This window comes from Rhea americana, unplaced genomic scaffold, assembly GCF_003343005.1.
Source record: "Rhea americana isolate MKP2758 unplaced genomic scaffold, rheAme1 scaffold_429, whole genome shotgun sequence".
NCBI lineage: Eukaryota > Metazoa > Chordata > Aves > Rheiformes > Rheidae > Rhea > Rhea americana.
This window is the reverse complement of record NW_028186567.1, coordinates 357,165-364,865: the sequence shown is the minus strand read 5'-3', so window position 1 is coordinate 364,865 and position 7,701 is coordinate 357,165. Positions and strand designations below refer to the sequence as shown.

The window sequence follows — 7,701 nt, the reverse complement described above, 5'->3', positions numbered from 1 at the left end:
TCTCAGTGGAATAACAACTACACAGTTTTGCAGCTCAAAAACTTCATGCTATTCTATTGTCAATCAAATGGAGCCTGACAGTGATCATTGCAAACACTTAAAAGTGAACAGAACGTGCACAGTTTTCTGCTTTGTAACAGATTTGGTCTCTAAATCCAGAGGGCATCTCAGATACTCCCAGCACAAAAGCACTTCAGAACGAGGGCTTTCCTCTAGACTTCTCGGTTTATCCTCCAGGTAAACCAGGTTTGTCCATGGGCAGTCTGTATTTATAACCACCGAGATGTGGCGGCAATAGCTGTTACATCCAATGTTCACATACACGCTCTGCTTCAAAGACAGACTTAACAACATAATTTGGGGAGAGGGGGCAGCAAAAAAAATCTGGTACATCCAAGCCGGAAGTCACCGACTCAATGATAAATCAAAGCCTTAACAAAACAAAACACTGAACAGTGAAAGAAAAAACAGAGATGTAGCAATGCTGTAACATTTTTAATAAGAATAAAGCTCATAATCCAAAATGATATAGGAAGTAGAAGCAGAACAAGTACATACACAGATTTAATTTTACATCAGCAGAAAAATCACTCAATTTTGGCTGACGCCATTTTTGCTGCTACAGCTGTAGCATTTGACTATCAATTTCCATTTTCAAAATTTTCCCACTCACTTTGAGCCCAATGAAACAAAATAGAGCAGGCAATTCACTTTTCTTTTGTTTATCTTCAACAGCAGTAAAGTCAGAAACACAAAGCTACAGGAAGGACAGCGCACAGTCTAGATTTCAATAGATGCATTTTGTGAAGAGCTATAGATGAGTTTAGAAGCTCTTCGTACCCATGTTAAGCCCTGCTTCCAACACACTATCAGAGCCGCATAGAACAAAGAAGCCACTATGGAAAGAGCAGAACAAAATTTTGCAAGTATGCTGAGCAAGAAGTTTCACAGAAACACTGAGTTGCCCCAAATGCCGCAGCTCTCAGCCATGGCTCTGGACTCAGAGCTTCTGCAAGCCACCCCCATAACAGCAGCCAGAATCCAGTCATTAATTCTCCGTCCTCATTTCCCATTAAAACCCTCTGGATTTAGCAGGGGTAGCAGCCGCCAACGCTGTATCTACGGGTGTAGCGGGAGGAGTAGGGGTAGCAGTAGCGAGAAGAGTGGGGGTAGCAGTAGCGGGAGCTGTAGCCGTAGCGGTCGCCCAAGCCGTAGAGGCCGCGGTACCCGGACAGACCCCCGTAGCCCCAGTAGCCGCAGGGGCTCCCGCACTCGTAGCTCCGGTAGCCGTACACCGTCCCGTAGTTGCAGGGCGAGTAGCACACATCATCACACTGGTTCTGGTAATGGTGAGTCATCTTGCAGCGGTGGAGGGTGCGAGCCTGAAACACAGCAGCACGGAAGAAGAAATCCATAGGGCAACAGTCCCAATAACAAGCAAAACTCAAATGAATCCCAAGAGCAAGGAGGTGAGAGCCAGCAAATACAGGCATGCTGACCAAACCCCTCCACACATGCAGGCTTGCTCACATATCCTCATTTTTAATGCCAGATCTTCCCACAACCCACCATCCTGACCATCCTTGTTGAACTTTCCTTCCTGCCCCTCCAACCCCACCCCTGCCAATGCACCTAAGGATCACAATTACCGATCAGACACCAAATGGTGCCACCTGCACCAGAGGCCCTCAAGGAACTGGTGGAGAATTTCTGCAGAGCAGAACCAAGATAAAACTTTAGGAGGAAAAAAGAAGGATTCATGCATAACTAACACCCCGTTTCAGACGCTCAAATATTAATGAAAATAAGGGAGGAAAGAAGATCTCAGGTATAAATAATTCTCACCAAATCACAACCTTAATTTCCAATACATTCATCTACAGCACTTGCCACTTAGTAAGTCCCCCACCCCAGAGGTGAAAGTTGGGGGGAAACAGTATGAAACACAATTTTCCACTAAAAAGCTGTTCAGACTTACTTCAGCAAGGAGAACAAGTCAGGAGAAGCGAATGCGTGATTCTCAGCAGCCCGTGCTTTTATAGCGTGCCGCGGCGCTGCCCCGCGCGGAGACACGGCTCTGCCGCGGGCGCCTCTCCGTTCCTGGGATTCCTCTCAGCCAGGCACGGTTTTCCCCGGGGTTTCCAATTATTTTTTCTGACGCACAGGCTACCCCCTCCGGGGCTCTTCCGTCTCCAGAGGACAATTAAGCTCCCACCGCGCTCGCTTGTTCTCCGCAGCAGCAATGCTGAAGAAGGTGCAAAAAGCATCAGTTACCAGACACCTCATTTTTGGTAGCCCAGCCTCACCCTGCGTGTTGCCCCACAGCTGGGGTCACTTTATCACGCAGGATTTTTTCTTAAATTGCCGTGAAAGGGGCAGCCTGTCTTTTCTACGTAATTCCTAACTTCAACAACATTTGCACCTGTTCCTTCCGATGTTTTCTGTAGCAAAGGAAAAAGGACCGTTTCTTTGATTTTATGCCTACGTGCAATAGGGTATTGCTGTGCTGGTATCAGCTGAGAATTGGCTTATAAACTTTAAAGCAGAATATATTTTAGAAGAAACAACTTTTAGAGAGCCAATTCTGCAACTATAAATTACCACATTAATAAAGGACAGAAATAGGACAACATGATACACATTTTTAGTAACTACATTACATAACACCAGGGCGTTTTCAAGAACAAAGTAGTAATATTTAAATAATAAAACTCTTTGTGCATGTAAATCTTTAATAAGTACTAATGAAGGCTTTGATATTCAAAAATCTAAGAAAAGCACAGAACATCCAACGTGCCTGTTATTATCCTGGCTTTAGATGCAAGTAAACAGCAGAGTTTTGAGGTGAAGGTCACCAGGAAGGCTGGGATATTGCTGCTCTGCAGGTCGCATTCAGGGCTCAGCATTATTCACTGTCATTAATGGCATTAAGTTAAACACCTCAGCAACATTTAAAAGACGTCACATTAAATCATACTTAGTATTTGGGGGACTTCTCCAGAACAGAACAGTTATTACAGAGATATATTCCTTATTTTGCTCCTTTTAATGAGCTCCTGAATGAATCATGTTCTGGTCTAAGCATAAACAATCACTAAGGAGGTATTTTCGGATCAAGTGAGATTTTTCTTGCTTGGACTGGCTCTCTAGAAGGAGCCTGTGAGTTTATTTCATATATGGTGCAAAAATTGCAAATTTCAAGTAATGGTGTTTGAAAACCTTTAAATTTATTACTAATTGCTATGTGCCAATCATAAATAAAATGAGTAATAAATGCAAATAACTTTAAGAGTCTGCCCAAAAAAAGTGATTTGGAAACCGAAGGAAGAAAAAAACAAGGAAACAAGAAATGATTTATACGATTATTTTTGCAAAAATTTTGGAAATGTTTCTTCTCAAATCATTTCAGAGCGCTTAAAAAAAAAAAAAAAAACACTTCACATACTGAAATGTTGTCCCTCCCTCCAAATTAGGGATTGTAAGTCTCAATCAACTGCCCTAAATATCCTGCCTTCCCTTTCCTGCTACAACTCAGGTTTCACCATACTAATTCTACAAATATAATTGATCTAGAAGCCTCAACATGAAAGAAAACTGCAATGCAATGCCAAGCTTTTGGAAGCCAAGAACTGACTAATAATCACAAACCGAAAAAACAATTACATCAACTGAAGGAATGACGTGCATAAGAAAATTTGTTCTGTGATGAACATGAGTTTAAAGCACAGTAGGCTTGGCCAGATAAATATATAAAAGGGTCAGAAACTCAGGACTCTCCATCCACCTCTCAGGACTTACGTTCCCGCCGTGCTTGGTAAGTCAGACCTACTGCTACGCCTTTACTGCTCTGTAGACGCTGTGTTCTCGCTCTGCTGCTATACAGACGGTGTCTGCGCGTTAGAAGTAAAGGCTGTGATTTCACAGCCATGCAAGTGCAGCTCATTTTTGTTAAAAGCGGGATGTTAGAACGTCCACATAAGCTTTGAAGATTGTCGTGTCTGCCTAGTCATTTGGTGCACTTGGAGCATTTTATCTTCTTATTTTACTATCCGCTGAAGCACTCCAGGCTTCTTCATTTAGAAGCAGACAACAGATCACATTACTTCAGACAAAAATAGTGTATTCAATAGATTACTCATTCATCTGCTCTGATGGCTCTCATGTGCTCAGTTGGCAATTAAGGCAAAAAGCCAAACGAACAAACTTGCTGTTTGCAGTCAGCAGAGCACTACTGCCTTCCACAGGGCAGCACTTCTGGTATCTTCTATTTATTCATTAACTACTGTCTATTCACCTACAGTCTGCAGGGAAACTCAGATACTGATACAGGAGAAAATAGCCATATCCTCATTGGGAATTTAATCCTGCCAATAGCCTAAAGTTCTCTTTTAAAATGGACCGCAGATTCCAGGCAGTGGCAGCAAGAAAGGAAATACTAAGTATTATTAAGGAGGGGAAAAAAGTGAGAAATACAGAAAGGAGTAAGCTGGGCAAGAAGATCAATGAAAAACAGCCCAAGAACAGCCTGAAAATGAGACGTTAGGTCAGTTCCTGGTTGCCCCTCTCTCTTTCTCGTGCTTACGAGGGGTTTGCTAGACCGCGCGAGCTGCGGCTCGTCCTCTCGGGCAGCTCTCACCCTCTCCCCCGCTGCTGTTTCAGGCTCGCACCCTCCACCGCTGCAAGATGACTCACCATTACCAGAACCAGTGTGATGATGTGTGCTACTCGCCCTGCAACTACGGGACGGTGTACGGCTACCGGAGCTACGAGTGCGGGAGCCCCTGCGGCTACTGGGGCTACGGGGGTCTGTCCGGGTACCGCGGCCTCTACGGCTTGGGCGACTGCTACGGCTACAGCTCCCGCTACTGCCACCCCTACTCTTCTCGCTACTGCTACCCCTACTCCTCCCGCTACACCCGTAGATACAGCGTTGGCAGCTGCTACCCCTGCTAAATCCAGCCCGAGTAGCCACGTGGTGACCCTGTAAGAAAACAAAGGCGAAATCGTGATTTACGGCTCCTGTATGAATTTTACCTGAGCTGAGCTGCCCATGAGAGCAACCAAAGTCGGGATGCTCCGGGTACTTAGCACCTCCGTCAAATGCCTTGTTCTGCAGCTATGTCCAACGATCTGTTTTTACGCCCAGCTCCTGCTCTGTAGCCTTTGCTGGCGGTATGGCGTGTGTTGCTGATGTATAGTTTTGCAACAGAAGATGCAGACCGGAGGAGCCGAGGAGTCTCGCTGCTCTGGCTGCGCTGCCCCGGGGCGGAGCCAACAGCTCCGCTCATCACCCCACGCTGCCACGGCCCCCAGCAAAGCATCTTCTCCAAAATGTAGCAACCCTTCATCTACAGAGTGTACAAACCTCTGGATGCTTCTCCTGTTCTGCATTACTGCAAGCTGTAACTGCTGTATACTGTGTTTCTTATTCTCATTAAAAGATTTAGCATTGTATTAGTGTTTTCTGTGATATTTTTTTCCTCTTAATATTACTAATTATTTACCTGGGATGTGACAAACAGGAGCCACTCATTTTTCAGATCTGCTGTGTCTGTGGAGTCTGAGGCTACTAAAGACATACATAACACCTCAATCTCTACCTCCTTCAAGCGAGTTCTGAAAATTCATGTTCACCTTAACTCTGCCCCTCTTTCATCAAACACAGTTGAAATGCTGCTTCCTTCCAAAGTGTTAGCTTAAGAGATGTGTAGATTTAAGAAAATAAAATCAGTATTTGCTGATGACATCCAGCCCAAGTTATGCTACACTTGAGGATTCAAAACATGCTCAAAACAAGACACAAAATGCCAGTTTTCCTGCAGCTCTGAAAAAGGTATCTGATATGAGAAGACACGGGAGCTAGTGTTCACCTTTTCTCAGTGCATTTTAAAGCCTGAATATGGCCATTTCTCCACCAGAGATTATTTGCCACGGTCGATGTCCCCGGTGCAAGCTGTGAGCTGCTCTGCCAGCACTTGCTTTCGGGTGAGCAGCCCACAGCCCCGGGCATCGGGACGAGCTGTTTTCCAAGAGAAGGAGGCAGATTCCCGCATAAGGTGAGGCTGTGATGGGAAGCAATCCTCCGCTAATTAACAGGAGGGCTCCTGGCGTGGCCGTGGCCGTGAGGAAGAAGAGTTGAAGTAAAAGTGACTGACAGCCTAACGATGAAGGGATGAGCTTCCTGGGATGGTTCCCAGGCTTGAGCAATCTGTAGCCACGAGAAGAGATTTCCAACAGGAAACATTGTTCCTTCCAGTCCACAGGGACTTCATGTCTCCAGGAAACACCCCAACCTGCGTGCAGAAAGCAGAATTACGGGCTTCAGCGCAGACGTCTCTGCTACAGCACAGCTTGAAAAAGCATATAAAATCACTGAAATAGTACAGAGAGAACTCCAAAAAATTGCAATATTCCCATGACTCAGGGCTCTTCAATAAATGTCCTAATATATTTTCCTTGGTGAATTTGACTCCATCTTTTTATAACTACCAAGATTTTGTATTTCTATTTTCAGTTATGGACTGAACAGTGCTGTAGGTCTTGGAGTACATTAGGAGCATTTCTGTGCATTATCTTTGTTTGTAGATGCAGAAGTACATGCACTGGGGAGCTGACAGGTCCCAAGCTCAGTTGCTGATTTTCAAGGATCTATATCAGTTTGAGACACCACTATATTCTATTAATCCTGATCAGTTAGGCAACTTTGAAAGACCTCGTACACATGCTTAACTCTGCAGGGCAATTAATGGCCATTTCAGTATTCTTCAACTTTTTATGAGACACATGGCCTTGGTCACCCTTCAAAACCGAATACTACATCACCCAGAGATTCCAATCTTCTTACCTGAGCAAAGAGTAAGAAAACTAACTTTTTGCACACGTCACAACTTCAATTAATATAATTAGTTTTCTTAACATCTGGGAGCCATTAGTCTGTTCTCATCTTCTCGTAACAACATGAAGATTACAGGCTTCTTTCATCTTAAAACTTTATGGGCCATCCTCAGTTCTCACTATCAAATTCAGTTCACTGGAGATACATGAGCAAACAAGAGAATGACAGATACTCAGACGAGAAATGACTGAAAATCAAATTTCACATATTTGGGAATATCTGAACTTTTGAAACTTGCATGTAGCCTGAATTAGAAGGAAAACAATATTCTGAAATCAACAAATATGAAATAACTATGACTTTCTGAATGTTTCAAAAAAAGCTTTTTAAAAACAAATTTGCTTTCAAGTGCTTCATTCGTACTTTATTTTGATTTACACATCCCTAGAGAGAACTAAAACATATAGTGGGGAAATAAGGGGATCTTATTAGAAATTCCCTGATACTTTCTTGAAATTGCACTCAATTAGTGATCCTGTGGTCCCAGTGGTGTTTGCTACAGGAAAAAGAACTTGTATACACTTATATCCCAGATGTAAATTTAAAAATGAATCTTGGTGCACCCTCAGTTTCTCAGAGAATAAAAATTTGGATTGCTGAAGTAGCAGGAGATGTAAATAATATTTTTTCCACTTTTCTTTGTCCCCTACTGTTCCTGCAAAACAGAGTTCTGTATTTGAGAAACAACAGGTAGTTTCTCTTCTTCCTCCAAAATATTTAGTTTATACTTTGAATATTTTCTTTTTAGTCTGTTTCACTAAAGAGCAACCATGAAATTTATAAAGTAAGCATTTACTTGCAAGAAG

General features: G+C 43.4%; 2 long non-coding RNA genes across 2 annotated transcripts; one reads left to right on the top strand and one right to left on the bottom strand.

The window, feature by feature from the left end:
• Nucleotides 1-707: 707 nt before the first annotated feature.
• Nucleotides 708-2,136, bottom strand: LOC146589959 (uncharacterized). The gene is made up of 2 exons (XR_014897087.1): nucleotides 1,979-2,136; nucleotides 708-1,382 (listed from the first exon to the last, which is right to left on the bottom strand). It is a non-coding gene; the product is annotated as an uncharacterized LOC146589959 (long non-coding RNA).
• Nucleotides 2,137-3,735: 1,599 nt separating this feature from the next.
• On the top strand, nucleotides 3,736-5,451 carry LOC146589958 (uncharacterized). Its single transcript, XR_014897086.1, has 2 exons — nucleotides 3,736-3,814; nucleotides 4,660-5,451. It is a non-coding gene; the product is annotated as an uncharacterized LOC146589958 (long non-coding RNA).
• The last annotated feature ends 2,250 nt before the right edge of the window (nucleotides 5,452-7,701 follow it).